The 19,926-nt window shown below is 40.6% G+C and overlaps 1 long non-coding RNA gene across 3 annotated transcripts; it reads right to left on the reverse strand.

The window, feature by feature from the left end:
* Positions 1-5,361: 5,361 nt before the first annotated feature.
* Positions 5,362-13,497, reverse strand: LOC125308731. 3 transcript variants are annotated; one of them, XR_007195950.1, is made up of 8 exons: positions 13,424-13,497; positions 12,417-12,506; positions 11,509-11,663; positions 11,196-11,253; positions 11,043-11,072; positions 6,997-7,144; positions 6,668-6,849; positions 5,362-5,479 (listed from the first exon to the last, which is right to left on the reverse strand). It is a non-coding gene; the product is annotated as an uncharacterized LOC125308731 (long non-coding RNA). The 3 variants fall into 3 exon arrangements; XR_007195953.1 differs by having other exon boundaries at positions 6,668-6,880; XR_007195951.1 differs by lacking the exon at positions 11,043-11,072.
* Positions 13,498-19,926: the final 6,429 nt, after the last annotated feature.

Raw genomic sequence — 19,926 nt, forward strand, 5'->3', positions numbered from 1 at the left:
AAAACATTAGCCTTTGAGTATTTTAATAGTCAGTTGTAAACAAATAACTATTCTCATGTAACTCTTTTGTAAATGGACTGAAGTTTGCTTGTTTTGTTTACCGATTATGCTAACCGTTAGCATCTCTATGGGATTTCTCATATACATTAGCCATAAGCTAACGCATTAGTTTCTATTCTGTAACTTGGAATGCTAGCCTACGTGATTGCTCTAAAACAAAACATAGAAGGAAATAACAGAGATGTAAGCTACTCTTTCTCTTGGGAAACTTAGGCCTATTCATCTTTAATGTAGCTGGCTAGACCATGTCATTGCCACACACACAAGTGGGGGCAGAATTGGAAATGTGTCATAGAGTGACAATGCATTGGTTGATTAAGTTAAAAAGTCACAGGTTAGGTTATTGGTTATTATTGTAGGCCTAATGATGCTATTCATAAATAATGAGCTGAGGTGGGCCGGTGATTTCTCCCCCAGGAGATTTTGAAATTCTGGCTGCTAAACATACCATTTCAATGCAGTTTGGGAGGAACAGAAATACCTTAACAGAGCAAGCAGCAACCATCCTCTATCTGAGGACTAAGCTAAAGTATCTATTTTATAAGTTAAAGGGACATTCCACCAGTGGAGACATGAATATGTATTGAAAGTGGGTCATATATGTAGTAGAATAGTAGCATAAATTTCTAATTTGGTGCCTTCTTGACCGAGAAAAGGCAGAAAATGACTTTTTAGTGCTTGTGGACTGCAGACAACAATCCCCATAGTGCATTGCAATGCTCAGCTCCGCAGGCCACTCCCACTGTCGAACTCAATTGTTCAACTCCGCCCATAATCTGTCAACCAAGGCTCGAGCGCTGTGCTCCACTCTACGCTACCTGGAAATCATTTCAAACAATTTCTAGTGAAGACTTAGTTTGCAAACTCATTAGTGAATTACTCCTCGTTTGTGTTTCGAAATGGTGTGCACTTGCATGTTACCGGGATGTTCAGCCAGCACAAGGAAAATACACGGGAGTAAATTTTCATAGATTACCCAAAGAGTTGGAGTTGCAAAAAGTGGCTACAGGCTATCAATAAATAACCCGAAGTTCGGAGAGGACACAGCCATTGAAGCACTAAAACATCTGACGGTGTGCAGTCTACATTTCAAGGCAGAAGAACCCCTTAGGAGTGAAGAGACCTGCGCTTGTGAAAACCGCAATTCCGTCGATATTTACCTTGCCAGATGATGTCGACGAACAGCCAGGAACTTCTGGAACTAGCAGTGCTAGCTGCGCTAAACGCACTTGCCTGGAGGTAAGGTTTTTCTGACTCGACTCTACTTCTCAACTGAGAACACACTGATATAGTCGTCTGCTGTAAAGCAGCACATCTCATATGATTTGGCTGTTTATACAGTAAATATCTTGTATGTTTTGCCTCGCTAACTCCACTCGTCAGCAACGAGGAAGCAAAGTTAGCAATGTAACGTTAGACAGTTATGAATATCGTGTCCATTGTGTGTTAGCTGCATAAGTTTGCTATTAGCGATGTAAATCCACCATGTTTTACTGTGTTAGTCTGACGTTATTCAAATGTTTTTAACGTTATTGAACTTAAAAGAACAGTTTGTAAGTAGCCTAAATAATATTATCTCTAATCATGGCTGCGGTGGAGGCTAATCGCAAGTAAACGCAGTTTATCCACCACTGAATGTCAGAAATAGTTTATCCACCACTCAATACATTCAATGCACTTCCTAATAGTGTGTATGCACTCAGGGAACTATCTACTACTAGTAGCCATACCACTTGTAAACAGTAATCTTCACCATTATCATATATTCTGAATGTCTTATGTATTAAAAAAAAAAAACATCCAGTAGCACTTTTCCTTACTGCAGTTTAGCCTACCCACCTCTTATTTCACCACTACACCTATCTTTAGTATATCTAAGACTACTGTCTGATTTAAATTAGTGGAATATAGTTTGAAAAGAATCCTCTTGTTTGTTTTATAGTCACCATGCCCAAGTACACCTGGCCTTGATACCAGTGCCAGCACCCTTGAAGTTGGTGAAACGGACACTACAAAACAGGTGGAAGTGCATTCCACACCATGTGGTCAATGAACATCGATGGACTGACACGGATGGAAAGCGGCATCACTGTGACCATGCTCCTCTAACAGCTGAGGAGCAGAAGAAGAGGATGTGGCTGAAGAAGGACTCGGTGGCATATCAGGACCTGATGTCACTCGTCTTTGATAAAAGGCTTTTGAAAGATCTTCAGAAGATGGCCCTCTTCAAACATACTGGTAAGAATTGACACCCTTTATACCCACATGTTTTGAACATATCCTATTGAACATGTTTAATTAGTACTAAATATTCTCCTTTTCACACAGGGCCACTGGAGATCTTTCACAGAGCTCTCCTGAAGTACCTCCCTAAATGCCAGGCCTTCTCCTACGAGGGAGGGCCTACCTCGCCATCATGGAACATAATGAGAACATTGTGGCACGAGAACAAGCCACCACGGCAACAGGTGTGTTTTCATGTACTCTAAATACTAAAATAACCATAAGTAGCATGTTCACAGCTAACTCAAAATGCATACTTTGCTGAAAAGTTCATTCTGTTCCTGTGGAGAGACATCTACTAGTCAAATCTTTATTCAGGCATCTGTGTAATCATTATAATCCTTGTCATTTATAGGAGAACCACGCGTCAAGCAGGTCTTCTGCAAAAAGTCAAAGCAATGGATAGTCAAGAAAATCTATAAGCCACACACCACCAAGTTCATCCAGACACTAATTGAGAAGGTCATAGAAAACAGAAACCCAAACATAACATTCAAGGACTCAACCGCTTCACTCACCCAACCACAACTTCCTTTGCCACCTAACATTGCCCCTGTCCCAAAGCCGTCATAGAAAGCTGCAACATCATCATTCAAGAGCCGCTTCTGAGACGTCAGCTCTACATTAACCCATTCTTCACAAATATTTTGTAATATTACCATGTCTTATGTCTTTGTATTATATGGTCTTTTGACCTTATCCTTGCACTACCTTACCTGTTTGCACTGCCATTGAGCACCTTACTATACATACTCAATCACAGGGTCAATACCTCTTTTTATAGTGTGGATAATTTTATTTGTGTGTTTTGATGTTCATGACACAATTCTTTCTTTGTGAAACACTACTAAGAAAGAACTACAACAACGTACATTTTAAGCATTTAATTAAATAACTATAATATACAAACAATACAACTGTTGTATGACTATATACAAACAATGAAACTATAGCTCCTCGAGAGTCCTCCGCTTCTTGGTGCCCGCAGTACTGGCCGTCTGGAGCTGTGTATTTCTGGTGGATAGCCAGCACGACACAAGCAGGTAACACGACATGACAACCTCTGCCCAATCTCTCTCCTTGTAGGACCCACTCAAGAAAGTGCCGGTAGGCTGTTAGAAGAAATTGTCTGGACAAAACATTGAGCACAAAGTGAGCGATGGTCTTATAGCCTAGCGTGCCACAGTAGCTAGCATAACTGCAAGCTATTTGTGCAATGAACATGCCACGTTAGCGTGTTAGCAAGATTACTCCTTGACATAGTAACAAAGAAAATAAACTTACTTTACAGAAAGACGTCCATTTGGCCCTGTAGGCTTTGGCTGCCGTTTCCAGTTGACCTTAGGTATTCTAAAGTAGGTCTCCAGGACGCCACTATCCATATGGGGTGCGAAACTCGGGTGATCAACAACAGACATGTCCGTGTCATCCTCCGATTCCGTGATTTCGTCCAGAAGAAATTGGCATCGCTGGAATTCTCGGCTGCAGACAGACTCTTGTTCGGTGTCCATTGGCTGACAGTTAGAGCACGGCACCACCACTTAAGCCCAGCTCGAGCCATTATGGGCTCCTCGTCCGCTGGCAGGCAGGTCTGGTCGTCTGTCTCAGCTGTTGTGGCAGCAGCTTCAGCCGCCTCCTGTTCCTCCATAGCCCTCAGCTGCTCATCGCTATATTGTGGCTCATAAAGATAGCCACGAACATCCTTTTCTACCATATCTTCTTCAAAATCAAGTCCTCCATATTGCATCCGGCTCATGTGATTCGGGTGTACCTTCGCCATGTTTTCTGTAGGTCTCTGCAGCTCTCTGCCAGTGAATTCAAAAAGCACTGGCACTGATCTGTGATAGGTCTGTTAGCGCATTAGGTCCAACCCCCTATGGGCGGGGTTGAAAGGGTGGGAACTAGCGCTTGTGGTCTCAACAGAAATCCACCCCTCTTACACTTCCTCCGACAATGACGCAAAATTACGATTTTTGCATCATTGTGGGAGGAAGTGTAAAGAGGTGAATAATGGATTTCTCCCTGTCTCAGGGGAAATGAGAGAGTGTTGCATGACCATTCAAAAGTATGACTGTGTTTCTAACAATGCAAAGCCTAATGCAAATGGGTGGAGTGTTCCTTTAATGTATAACACACCCTTATCAGAAAGTCCTTTAGGATTCCAAAAAATCCTGTAGGATTTCTATCAGATTTTGGAACCAGAATCCTATAGGATTTACAAAAAAAATAATCCAGTAGGATTATTGACTTCCTATAGGATTTCGGTTCCAAAATCTGATAGAAATCCTACAGGATTTCCTCTATTGGAATCCTAAAGCATATTATTCCTACAGGTTTTTGTCTTTTAAAAACACTTACAGGATTTTAAATCTTATAGGATGTTACTAAATTAAATCCTATATGGTTATATAAACAATATTGAATTTAAATAAACCAGTTCCCAATAACAGACATGACGTAATTATATTTGTTATTAAATATAAATAAATAAACAAAAAAACAAACAAACAAATAACAACAATAACAAAAATTATTACTGTTACAAATAATCATTGTGCGTGTGTGTCAGTCAATGTGTCCGCCTCTTCTCCATCTTTTCCTGATCCGCACATTTCTCGGAGATGGCCTTCTTTACCTCCAACTGGTCGACCCCAAATCGTTTAGTGATGTAATCTGTGGAAACAAAAACAGCGGGAAAGTGTAGGAATACGTTAGCATGTGCTTTATATTGCAAGTTAGCTGTTGTTATGATATGCTTTAATTGGACATAGGCTTTTTTTCAGCTTTTCAAATCTTATATTCATTCACGATAATGCAGAAACTAACAACAGGGGTGCCAATTACAGTGGAGGGTACTGTATATAATGTGAACAGTTTTAAGTCAATATATCAACCATTACATTGTGAGGGAGAAATAAAGTTTTACTCACTTATAATGTCGCTTACTTTGACCGGGTTAAGCTGGGGTTTAGCTGCTTTAGTCCGGAAAGCATTGGACTGTTTGCCAGTGTAGGCTGGCAAGTATGCTCCTCGCAAACACGGCCAGAAGAAGGTCCTTCGTGGCCTTTTTAGCATTAAACCACTTGACTGAACCATATTGAAGCTGGGTTATTGAAGTGGAAGGTCCTATATGAACCTGTGGACCTCCTGTCGACAGTATATTGGTCTGAGTTTTCTTTTTAGGCCTAAGCTAAATGTTTATTCAAAGCAGTGCTTTCTCGTCTGCCTCCTTCAGTCATGAAAGCTAGACTGCACTGGGTCAAATGTCACTATAAAATGTGATTAATCAGCGTTACATTTTTTAGCATACTAATATTTCTGTAATTAATTAATTGCAATTAACGTGTTATTTTGACAGCCCTAATTATAATCAATTCTAATGTTAATGAGCAGGTGATAGTGATTCCTACTGCCCTACAGAAAAATCAGGGGAAAAATATATTCACATATGCAGCTACATCCAGCTTATATTAGAATAGATGGCTACAATATATTTAATACTTTATTTTGAAATATATTGATAAATACATGGAAATATATTTAACATAGATGGAAATATATTTATTCAACATAGATGTGCTTATACTGGAATATGTTCAAGCTGCATATGTGGATATGTAATTTTTCTGCTGCTCTTACATAACTTGCACCACTATGCCACTTGCATACTTAGGTCAAACAAAACTACCACAGCCATTTATTGGCCTGACTTTTGCACTATTATATTGACTGTCTACTGTATGCACAATTGCACAATTTCTACCAAATTTTGCTGCTCTTATTTCTTCATTGTATGTGCCTTCTTATTTTTACTTTTTATATTGTTTACTTGAATGTTATGTTTGTCTGTGGACCTAATTGGTAAAATATGTCTTGTCTCCACCGTGGGATAGTAGGAAACGCAATTTCGATCTCTTTGTATGTCTTGACATGTGAAGAAATTGACAATAAAGCAGACTTTGACTTTGACTTAAGTGCATTGTGTTGCTCAACTTTCAAAGAAAAGCACAAGTCCAACTCCTTCAAAGTTGATGCCAACGCCGATTCAAACAACCGCTCTTCGTTCGCCATAGCCACCTTCCTTGTTGCTACCATCGCAGGAATGTCGTCTTTCTGTTAAGCCTGCCTTAAGACTCTCTAACAAAATAGAGCGCTGTGGTTGGATGACGTCCACGTCCAAATCCCTATGGTTTGATACTAGACGTACAGACTGAGCAAATTGATTTGTCTCCGCTAGGGTGCGTCTAGATTTCTAGGCTACGTGCCACCAACATGGCCACATTATCGTATCATATTAAGTGCATCACACAAGCACAATACATACATCTGTGTTGTTGGTGCTGCAGATGGTAGTTGCACTTGCTGATGGGGGAGTTGGTGCTGGTGGTGCTGGTTGGCGCACTTGTGCTGGTGGTGCTGGTTGGCGCACTGGTGTTGTTGGTGCAGCCAGTGTGTGTTGCACTGTTGGTGGTACTGACGCTCCTGCTGGCATAGGCGTTTTGTGGTCTGTACAATAACATGAAAAAAATAATACCCACTTATTTTTAAATTAGATATTCAAATTCCATCACAATACACTTGGAAATTAAACCAACCAACAATATAAAGTATTAAGAGCTCTTAAAAACAACAACTTGAGTATGAGAGTCTTACTTGTAATTATATGTTTCTCCAGCCTGCTAATTCTGGTGGTTCATATCAATTAATATATTGTAGATCTCATCAAGCTGGCTGCACGATTTGCGCTGAAAACCATTGCGAGTTCACTTACTGAATCGCCAGAGGACTTTCCCAGACCGGCCTGTGGGGTGGAGAGGAGGACAGAACCACATACGTTAGAAAACACTGTAACAATATGACACAAACTAGATGTACCGCATAGCGGTACAAAATATGACCGCCGCTCAGTCCTGTACATCCGTTCCGCGAAAATAAATCACACTTCAATTTGTCTCCATATTTTACTCCATCCCCCACTCTTGAAACTTTTGTGTATGCTTGTTTGGCATGCCTGAGTGTGTAAGCGGCTGCACAGAAAGTAGCCTACTGGTGCTGAAAAGGTGAATAGATTGTAGAATAGCCAAAGAAGATGTAGCATTGTTATAAAACCTTTAAAATCTCTAAACAATCACAAGTAAGGCAGTTCATCACAGTTCATCCATTGCAACTGGATTGATGAAAGGTCACTTACACCTGTAGGCTACATTGTATTTGGGAAAAGCAAAAGGTATCAGCATAATGTTATTTATTTATTTATTTATTTATTTATGTATTTATAAACAAAAACATCTCTGTCAGTTCCATGTCGTTTTCAACAGCTATCAAAAACAAAGGTCATTTTTGGATGGCTGGATTTTTTGTGAATGTTTCTTCTTCTACATAAGATTTTAGTCATCTTTAGTTCATGTAATACTTTATTGTCAATGCACAAATTAAGTAACAGTAGTCTGAAACGTTATTGTTAATGCACAAATTAAGTAACAGTAGCCTAGTCTGAAACGAAATGCTGTTTTACATCTAACCAGTGGTGCAAATAACTGACATGTCCAAATGGGCCTTGATGAAATGCGTAAGCTAGACTGTTCATACACATTTTAACGGGCCAAAGTTGAAGAGCTTTTGTCCGTTATTGTTCGTGCAAATATAGGCTGATTCATGTTCCCTTGCATTGTTTAACTGAGGTCCATGGCTAGTCTGGCTTTCATCAGACCAAGCTCAATCTTTTATGAAATCAAAAAATAAATAGCGGGCAGATCAGGCTGGGTTCACCCAGCCTAGTCCAGGCACCAGATATTGTTTAATTTTCCAATTGAGATATACACGCTCTGGCTATTCTAAATGCAAAAATGCATCAGGGAGTTATGACAAAACGGTAACTAACAAACTAGATCCTAATAGAAAGCTGTTAGCTTCCCTAAGCTACAGGTAGGATTATAAGGTAGGCCTATTTACAACATAAATTGTCAATAGGCTATGCTGGCGACACAAATAAAATCTCCTTTGAAACCAATGGCTTACGCCTTACAGTATCAAGCGGACTTAAACTGTCATATCGCGGGCGAAAAGTTGTAATAACATTCACGCAGCATGAGTCAATGAGTAGCCACTTCTAAATGGGACCCACTCCACAGTAGCTTAAGGTGTTTTGCTAAAGCAGCCATAATGAAATGAAGGTGTCATTGTTTGGATACTTCACACACACGTGCTTTTTAATTTCACAGACTACAACTACCAAGCTGGAATCAAAGCACATCGATTCCCCTCTCACACCCTGCACGCACTTAAAACAAAATAAACAGGCGTCTCAGTCTCACGCATGTATAGGCAAAACTGTATCAGACCGGGTGTAACGTTGGTAAATCTTCCATTGCACAGAATGATTTTGTAGCACGCAATAAATGACAGTCGAAAAGATACAAACAGTGCTGCTATACATTTGCTTGGTATAACCGCATTTATAGTTTTCTACAAATGCAATCAATCAAATGCCTCCATCACTCAACCAACGCTTAACGGTAACATTACCTAGGTCCTTATTGATATTACAAGATTAACGTACCTGCAGTAAAACCAAGCATGTCCGATAAACATCCTCAGATTTATTTCGGCTTCAAGAAGAAATGGGAATTACACTTCATGTGAACATCGTCCTATCCTTATTAGATGTTAAATGCGGTAAATTACAGTCCTTGTAGGAAGCGTCCATTGTTTTTCCAACCCACTTTTAACTTCCAACAAAATTACGCCTCACTGCAACGATCGCCATCTAGTGGACAAACGACTACTTCTCGCCAATACTGAAAATGCAGCCATGATGATGATGATGATGAATATTTATTTTGGCTTTCTTTTTTATCCTACTGAATTTGTAATTATGTATCGGCCGTTCTAATACCGATAGTATGTGGGTGCCTGTGTGTGTGCATGTGTATATGTGTGCACCGCCATTTACAGGCCAATGAGTGTACAGTCACTAAATGTACACATAACCTAATTTTTAGACCCCCATGGATGAAATTCTACGAAACTTGGCATACCCCAGAGAATGCCAGGTCAATCATACACATAAAATTTGGTGCAGTTCTGAACATCTTAACTGAAGATAGGGGCGATTAAAGCAGAATAATTTTGCATTTTCATTTTTTACGGGGGTGGTCCCCGGGGACGAAATGAATTTTTTTCTGTAAAAGTCTAGTGGGGCTACATACCCACCAAATTTCATGTACCCCGGTGGTTCGGTGTCCCGGGTATCAATGACCAAAAATTCAGGGAGTAGATGATGGGAAAAATTCTTGAATTGTGTGCATGTGTGCGTGTACAAATTTATGTTTATGTGTGTGTGTGTGTGTGTGTGTGTATGTATAATATGCGTGCTTGTGTGTTTGCCTGCGTATGTGTGTTTGTGCATGTGCATGCATGCGCATATGTCATATGTCTACTGTGTGAGTATGTGTCATAACGATGATTACTGTAAATGTATGTGTGTGCGTGCGTGTGTATCTGTTTATGCACATGTGTGCACATGGAATGGGTTAACATGACCCCTGAGGCAAACATATACGGAAAAATTGGTCATCCTAGGCCCTACAGTTCTCAAGATATTCACATAGAACTGTGTCTGCTCTACCCTCCTTTTCGGGGTCCAGTCCAGCAGGGGCTACAGATCAAAACGAAGAATGACGGTTCCATGCTATCCATGTGGGGGTACATGCCCACCAAGTTTTGTGTACCCCGGTCTTTCAGTGTCCCGAATCCTTGTTGGTGTACGTCACTAAATGTACACATAAATTATTTTATTGTAAGGCCCCCATGAACGAAAGTACACAAAACTTGGCATGCATTCGAGGGTGTCATAATGATCCTACACTTTTAATTTCGTGCAGTTTTGACCTTGTCAGCCAGAGATATTGTGATGAAAACACCTAATTTTTTGCTTTTTAATTTTTAACTAGGTGGCGCTATACATGAAATAAGTGGTAATGGGATGGGTTGACATGCCCCCTTAAGACCAACATACATAAAAAAGTGGACCTCCTAGGCCCTACGGTTCTCGAGATATTCACAGAAAACTGTCTCCGGCCACCTACAGGCCAGTTGGTGTATAGTAACATAAATTAATTTATTGTGTGGCCCCCCATGAACGGAATTCCACAAAACTTGGCGTGCATACAGAGGGTGTCATAATGATCCTACACTTCCAATTTCGTGCAGTTTTGACTATGTTAGGTCACAGATACCTTCAATTACAACACCTCATTTTTACTTTTTTGTGTTTAACTAGGTGGCGCTATACATGAAATGAGTGGTTATGGAATGGGTTGACATGGCCCCTTGAGATCAACATACAAAAAAAATGGTCCTCCTAAACCCTACGGTTTTGAGATATTCACAGAAAACTGTGTCTGCCCTACCCTCCTTTCGGGGTCCAGTCCAGCGGGGGGGCTACAGATCAAAACGAAAAACGATGGTTCCATGCTATCCATGTGGGGTTACATGCCCACCAAGTTTCGTGTACCCCGGTCTTTCAGTGTCCTGGGAATCATTGACGGAAATTTGGGCATGCGAAAAAAAAAAAAAAAAAAAAAAAGAAAAAAAACAAAAAAACAATCTGACTAAACCTATATGACCGCCGCTTCGCTGCGCGGCGGTCATAATAATAGTCCACATACAGCTCTGAAAACCATTGCGAGTTCACTTACTGAATCGCCAGAGGACTTTCCCAGAACGGCCTGTGGGGTGGAGAGTAGGACAGAACCACATACGTTAGAAAACACTGTAACCATATGACACAAAAAATAGTCCACATAGGCTACAGCTCTGAAAAACCACAAACAAAATGTCTGTACACTTACATGGTATTCCATTAGAAAAGGACTCCCTTTCCTTCTTCTTGCGTTTCATGGGGACACACTGTAAGACATGAGAAAATATGATTATGTGTGACAAATAGACATTCTACTCTGAATCCGTCACCAAATGAATTGGGTTCTATGGGTTCTCCTGTGAAACAAGTGTATAACTATCACATCTTGGCTGAGATGATTCAACCACCATCCTTTTATAAGCCTACCCTGGCATGGAATCAGTAACACCTTCCATCAATATGCCCATATCACTCCTTCAGCAGCATCTGTTTCCATACTGTTGAATTTCACGTATACTCACCTCATCATTGTCACTGGTGATGCCACCAGGTGAGTATGGTGCAGGGGGGCGCTTCTCCCTCTGACCCTGGCCGCTTGGCCTGGATGCTGTTGTTGGGCCTCCTGCCCGGTCTCTCTCCAGTTTTCCCAGTGCTTTTAGCAAGGTGTTTCTGCTCTCTGATAAAGACAACACCAAAAACAACACCAAACAAACTCATTACAGTTCCTAGAGGTTTCCTAGCCCGACATTGTTCATTAAGAGTGGCATCTGTGAACAAAACATAAAACTTTAGTATTTTCTATATTGATTCGTAGGATACTGTGTATAGACTTAAATACCAACCTATCGTAACACCCCCAATTATCACCACTTTTGTTCAGAAATTCTAAAACAACAATGTTTTTTAACACTTCAAAATAACATTTACTAAATGAACCTTACATTTTTCAGTAGCCATAGTTGTGTAGATTTGAACAAAATCTGGTTTGGTTCTTAACGGGAGCATTTACTGCCTGAAATATCCGATTTTGTTTACCACGCTCGGAGTTATAGTGCTGGCCTGATGGGTCGCCTATTTACACCGTTTCAACGGCACATGGACGGTTAGACCGAGAATTCTCGTCGTGAAATTAAAATTCCACTGGAGCTCCAAGCGGTTGTGTACACGCAGCCTTACAACACTGTTTACAGCTCCTCGAGTCACGGTAAAATGTCATTTTTGGTACATAGCTAATTTAGATACACCTATGTTGTGCGTGGTTGCGTTTCTATAGGAGTCCGCTGTCTTGGTTTGTATAGAAATGGATATTAAGTGACACATACACGCAAGACGGTGGAAATACGGGACCGGTGGAAATAGGGGGAGTTACGATAACTCTATAATTCTGGCTGGACTTGACTCCTCCAAATACTCCACATCACATACCTACCTCGATTTCGCCGTAAATGACCTTCTTTACAGGCAATACATCCCAAGTTGGGGGATCTTCAACCCATTCAATCAACATAAACATCATGTTCTGGGAAAAGATGGGACAAAATGTGAACCAAGACTGTTTGGACTAGGCTACGATATGATACATTACAGCTGCAGTGCTACGGTTATGAATGGAAGCGAGAAAGTGCCCGACATTTAACTTGGGTAGAAGATGTGTTGCGCACCCATATTTCACAAGTGTTCTTAAATGTGCCACCTTTCTATGTTCCCTTCTTTGCAGTGCCTTGATGCACTTAGTATTTTTAATAATAAAAGTGGTCACCGCCGCACTTGCAATGACTTGTGGAGTTTCCATTGACTTATTCAAGGAGAAGGCTACAGAGAAGAACATGGAAGTACCAAATGACTTGCTGGTAAGGCTAAGCTACATCTAAGATAAATCCTAAAATAATCCTTACCACGTATTGATCAACAGATATATCCATTAACTACATAATCTACCAACATCAAACAATTTAAATATACGTTATATAGTGTAAAATGTGTGTTTAAATCGTACCCAAAAGCGATGTACGGAACACTGTTAAGGGACAAAATTTGGCGAAATCAGAGAAGATCACCCATAAATCACCCATAGGATTGGTCACAATGTTTGGAGATAACCCAATCAGGGCTTATTTTGTAGACAAGAACCTCCTCTTTCAAATGAGGTATACAGGAAGTCTATTGGACATCGTATTGCTAAATCATCCGATCGTAAGTGCAATACCGTGCCAAACCAAACCAGAGGCGGCAGACTGTACGGAATATTGTGGCGACTTGTAAAACCAGTAGGGCTAGCTTTTAGCTAAACCTTTAACCAACATCGTTTATCCCAGATACAACGTCATATCTCTGATCTGGTCTATCCTAAACATAGTTTTTGGGCTACTTTGTAAACTGAACTGTTACAAGGCAGACAGCTGGGGCTTAAAAAAAAGTGATTGTACAGTTACTTACTGTCATTTGGTCCTCTTGTCTTCTCCGACGACGTAGCCTCTACTTGACGTCGACGACTTAACGGACTGTTTTTGACGTAGGCAGCTGCTGACCTACATCGAACGCTGACCTACTTCGAACGCTGTCTGCAGAGCCAGACATTCCGTGGGTGTTCCTCGCGCAGATGAGCGCTCTGAGTTCAGGCTAGCGCTTAATTCTTCATTTAACTCCCTATGGCCGATTCATTGTGTGATTAATGAACTGCCTGCTAAAGTCCGGTATAAAAATGTACTGCTTGCTGGTGTTTGGTTTGGGCGAGGGAAGCCAAATATGTCGACATTTCTCCACCAATTTGTGCAGGACATAAAAACAACAAATACAAATGGTATAACCTGGAAGCACCCACACACTGGTTTGGGACAAATTTCAAGGGTTTTACCTATTGCCTGTACATGTGATGCAGTGGCAAATTGTATGCTCCAATGCATCCATCAATTCAATGGGTCCTAAGGCTGTGGATGCTTACTGAGGGGTTAGTTGTAGCCAAAGCACGCGTCTATGACAATGTTCCAGCTCAGGTGAGAACACATGAGCAAATCATCATTTGTGGAGAAGAAGCTGTTCAGAACCATGTTGAGCATGTCCTTGGTGTCAAAATAGTTTCCCCCTTAATGATACTCCATAGCTTTAGATTTGGTTTCTACATAGTTAGATGTTTACCACCACCATCTGATGTCCCCAGTCAGTGGCGCTACAAACCAATGGTGGGCCCAGGTGCGAGAACGCTATGCGGGCCCTATTTCTACATACATTGGCCCAGGATGAATTAGCTCTGATACATGCAATACACCTTAAGGGTGACTTCAATTGTTTACGCAAAGGGCCTGAGGCACCGAAGTAGTTTAGTAGTTACAGATTACAATTTCAAATAATAAACACACGACTACATAGGATCCATTACATGTGAAAACATTCAAAATAATTTTATTGACAGCCTGCAGGCCAGGGTAATCTAATATTACTGCATTAACATGAACTCGCATGGAATTATGGGAACACTCAATGCGCTCATTGCGCCTCTTAAGTTCAACCCTCTGCTGAAACTGCAAGTGTAGATTGCTTGCTTATAAACTCACACTGTGCAAAAGCAAAACTTAACGTAGCCTAACTTATTTAACCGTGCAGAAACCAAATAAAATCATTCATATGCATACAATCCCCAATATGCGTGAATTAGGCCATTAAGAAGAAGGCCATCTTACGAGCCTTTCGTTGTGCAAAATCGTCAACGATGTTCCCAATATTTAATGCTCTGGCTCTCGTATTTTCAATGGACAGGATAGCTAACCCACTGAGCCTCTCCAAAAAAATCCTATTGGAAAGTCATGAGGAAAATGGAAAGTCCAAATCCCATAGAACCACCCTCCAGTCCTTTAGAATCCTATGGGACTTTAACAATTACAATACACATGTGTGTGTATGCTGATTTGATTTACCAGAAAATTGATGTAATACTGTCTGTGCAATGTGTGGTGATTTTATTTGATCATATACATGTGTGTGTATGCTGATTTGATTTACCAGAAAATTGATTTATTACTGTTTGTACAATGTCATGCAACATTTGCTGAAAAATTATGAGACTAAGTCATGACTGGACTGTCTGGAAGTTGTAAGATTGAAATGTCAAGGCAGGTAAAAAAAGGAAGTAAAATTAGGTGACAGTGCTTCACAGAGCCAAAATGAATACAGGCCCTACCTAGCAACTAGTAATTACACATAGAACCTGGCCAATACATATTTTTAATGTCTAAATGAGGAGGAGTTTCCACCAATATCTCAAGTTTGAAAAGGCAGGACTGTCTGGAAATCATGAAACTAAGTCATAAGATTGAAATGTCAAGGCAGGTAAAAAGAGGAAGTAGAATTAGGTGAAAGTGACACACAGATCCAAAACGAATACAGGCCCTACCTAGCAACAAGTAATTACACAATATAACCTGGCTAAGTGCATTCTGCTGATTTTATTTGATCATAAATACATGTGTGTGTATACTGATTGATTTACCAGAAAATTTATGTAATACTGTTTGTGCAATGTGTGGTGATTTTATTTGATCATATACATGTGTGTGTATGCTGATTGATTCACCAGAAAATTGATGTAATGCTGTCTGTGCAATGTGTGGTGATTTTATTTGATCATATACATGTCTGTGTATGCTGATTTGATTTACCAGAAAATTGATGTAATACTGTTTGCAACATTTGCTGAAAAATTATGAGACTAAGTCATAAGACTGGACTGTCTGGAAGTCATAAGATTGAAATGTCAAGGCAGGTAAAAAGAGGAAGTATAATTAGGTGACAGTGCTTCACAGAGCCAAAATGAATACAGGCCCTACCTAGCAACTAGTAATTACACATAGAACCTGGCCAATACATATTTTTAATGTCTAAATGAGGAGGAGTTTCCACCAATATCCCAAGTTCGAGAAACGTTCTGATTGGCTAAAAAGGGGCCTGGGTTCTTAGGAGAAAGAGACATCTCCCAGGCCCTTAGAAGCATAAAAGGTAGAGCGCAGGCACATTCAGATCAGATCTCATCGGGGAAGCAGCTGTTACCCATCGCTCTCTTGCCTGACAGTCCAGTCCTGACGCTGTTAGAATTGTATCTTCACTGCAAGACGGCAAATAAAGAATCAACAGGCTTCTGCATCTCTCGTCTTGGTGTTCTCCTTCGGGTCCTTTGACATCAGAGTGCTTATTGAGATTGGAGGTTCGAGAAAGTGGTTAATTTTCCACGACAGATCCCTGTTGGTATGACAATAAGTCCTTTAGGATTTCCACTATCCAATAGGATTGTAATGGGGAAAAAAAAAAAAAATCCAATAGGACTTTCTGATAAGGGATAGGTTGGTGAAAGAACTGTAAGCTCAAATTCAGCTCATTAAAGCATGTTTAGACACACACATTTACACTTAGGCCTACTACACATGATTTTAAAAACAGTATCATTGCAGTTGTTATGATTTGATTGATATGTGACCTAAGAACAATCTTACATTTAAAAAGTTGCTGAGGTCTGACTTTGTGGTGCTCAGAAATTAAATTATTTTAATCTTAATTAATGTGATGAAGGACTTTGAAAGAAGTTTGACAGGTTTCAGTGCTGAGTAAGGTTAACCCTAAATATTTGAATATTTTACTAGTAATATATTTTTCATGACCATTATGGCAAGCAATAGGCTACCTCATTTGTAAGTTGCTATCTGCAAATCATGAGCAAGTAACCTGATAATAACCTAAGTTATGAGCACGAGAGAGACTATTATACTTTTTTCCCCTCTACATCACGGTCATAGCGATCCTATATAAAACAACTTTAAGCCTCCTTTTGAACGCGTAGCCTATCCCTTTTCATTACACGGATTAGCAGCCAGATACGTGAAGAGAACAAGTAGACATCCAACGCAATGCCTTGGTAGGCCTAATGTTATTAGGTTGGATTTTGTAGTCACTGCAAATCTAACACCCTCGTTTATGAAACTGGAAACAATTGAACCAGGAGACTTTGCCAAATATTTGTAATATTTGAGTAGCCTAGGCTACGTTATACTGACACCATGTAGGCTAACGTTAACGTAATGCTCTGAATTCGCTGCCAACATCAAATCCATAGTTCTAACATAGTTCTCTTTTTATTGCTTAGCTAGACTACTTACCACTTCAACACCATTGACTGTATCTGTTTAAACTGTAACTGTAACAGTTCAACTGTTCAAACTGTAGCCTAAAGTTAAAGGGAAACTTGGCAGGATTTCCCCCTCTGCTGTAGAAATTGTGCATTATGCTATTTCAAACTGTCTAAAAAGGTAATGATAAAGCACATGGATTTGTTTACAAGCTAGCAAAACGGTTAGCATAAGTTCGGTAGACAATGTGGATGTTACAAGGTAAGAAACACGATTTAAAACAAGTTTCTTGTTTCTCACTTCTCTTTCCGGGACGGTAGTCTCAATGTTGCAAGGTTGGTTTTCCGCCTGGGGACGCTAGGGGCAGCGGGAAAAGTCACCATTTTCACCGGAACAGGTCATTTAACCATCCAAATGATTTCTAAACGGGTTTATTACGTTGAAATAGTTGCCAAGTTCCCCTTTAACTGTAACAGTTCAACACAAGCAAAACATTGCGAGCTCAATGCACGTGTGAGTCGTTACGGGAACATACACAGACACCAATTTTAGGAAAAGGGCTGTTGACTGGTCTTCAGCTATTTTGCTACGGTTTATTACACATCTAGAAGAATACATTTGAGTCGTTATAGGCTCTGGCTTATTATGGAGCATAATAGGAACAAACTTATGATCAAAAAAATTATCAGGAACGAAAAATCCGAGGGGACACGTGTCCCCTTAACTTCGATAGGGAGGGAAAGTAATCTCATCGCCATCTAGTGGTTGCGTTCCTAGAGTTTAGCGGAGTGGATGGGATTTTTTTATAAAAAAATATATCTCGGTGCACATTGGGATCTTAATTTAATGCCTTCCATATGTTAGGCACTGGGGTCACCTCTATTGCTTCAAGTGGTCATACCTTATTTTTAGGATCAGTTGAATTGTTTTGAGTTTTTGTCGTAACACGGTGATAAGGAACTCATGTGACGTCACATGTTTGGCCGCTTAATCAAAGATTGTTAAGGCGGAGCAAGATGTTTCATCAGGAGCCACTTCCGGGAACCCGGATCGCACGAGGGGGGGTCAAAATCCCCCTTTATGCAGAGCAGAGGCAGCAACTGCTCCATTGAAGTCAATGGGCATAGCTCAGAATTTCACCACATATGCTAAGGTCTTGATTCTATAGAGTTAGGAATGTGAATTTCGGGCACGTTTTCATGATCCTCAAACCCTTCTGAACATTTCAGGTGCATTTTTAGCATTTTTGAGCATTCCAGTCTGGAGAAAAATCAACCTTATATCAGGTGTGCGCTGGTTATTTATGCAGCTGCTGTTGGCTGGTTGCAATGTACGCTCGTCAATACGTCATCGACACGCCTCTTTATGCAGACAGGATTCGATCCCCATTTCGCGCCCATAGACATGAACTACGACGAAGTATCTTGCTCCGCCTTAACAATCTTTGGCTTAATCTCTAACTGATCAATACGCAATTTGCTTAACTGGCTTAACATATTTTTGTAATAACGGAACCTGATGTAAACCGCGTGGTGATAACCTTTATGTCAGGATAACTGGTGTTGTGCTTCTACTCACATGAAGAGCTAGCTGTAAGTGTTAAGTGTCAATGCTAACCAGGCTAATAAATAAACCATGCTACCGTGAGTAACGTTGAAGGGTAAAGTCACGTGACTTCTTTTGTAGTTCGTTTATGAAACAAAAGAAGCCATTTTGATTTTCTTAAAAAGGCAAAATAGGGTCTGACATTTTCACAGTTAGAATATTATTACTGTATAGACACTGAAAAATATTTTTGGTGGATAACATCGCTGATTTGGCTTCACAATATTTTTTTTAAAATAGGTCTATGGGACTTAACATTGGAGCTGCTCTTCGATAGGAACGCAACCACTTGGGGCGCTGGTTTTCACTTTCCCTCCCTATGGGCATGACGCCACTGCGTAAGCTACAACTATTGATTATGCTATAGCCTACTCACCCCAGCCTACTTCAAGGCTCTAACATTAGGCTGCTCCAAGTTTGCAAGATTATCCAGGTAACTCGAAATGCTCTAAATTTTAACATGGCTCGCCACGCCAAGCGTCTGAAGTTTGTAGGCTATCCACTTCCGCAGGCTGTTTAAACGATGGCGCTGCGTCGCAGACGTCAGCAATTATAAAAACGATAGTACACATTTGTAATTCGCGTCAGGCGACGCAGACAGCAAGGACCGTGATTGGTCAACTCTTCCTGTGTCGATGGCCGACGTTTCATGTAGCTCCTACGGGGTATAGCAACAAGCTAGTTCACTTCCAAATAAACTAAAGTCATATTTGGTTACAATGACTGGTTATTGTAACCCCCATTGACAGCTTATTAAAATGTTTGCTATTATCGCATCGCAATGCATTATGCAATTATTTATGTCGTCTTCTTGTGTGACAGTTAGTGAAACACGACACTGCACTGACATGCTCATCAATCAGAAGTGGCACAACTTTGGATATTAGCTAAATCTTGACATCAACATTAAAAAAAAAAAAAACTTATCGCTATTGCATTGCTCCAATCATTGGACAGCGGCACGCAGCACTCTCCATTTCCGCGGCATCTTGTTCCGTAGGTCAGATAGGAAATTCCTTCCTCCTCCGTCTTTTAACTCCTATTTAAGTCCTTTAAACCAATATTTTCTCCTTCCCGCTCCCTCTATTCATTCTCTTCTCCTGACCAGGAAGCAGGCTGCTCTTGACAGCGCTTTCCTGCACCTTCAGATCGCCCGGCATGCTCCCTCTGCCCCCCTCTTCCCCTTCCCCAGAGGACCCGTCCAGGGCTCAGTCGTTCGGCTGC

This window comes from Alosa alosa, chromosome 15 (genome assembly GCF_017589495.1).
Source record: "Alosa alosa isolate M-15738 ecotype Scorff River chromosome 15, AALO_Geno_1.1, whole genome shotgun sequence".
NCBI classification, from domain to species: domain Eukaryota; kingdom Metazoa; phylum Chordata; class Actinopteri; order Clupeiformes; family Clupeidae; genus Alosa; species Alosa alosa.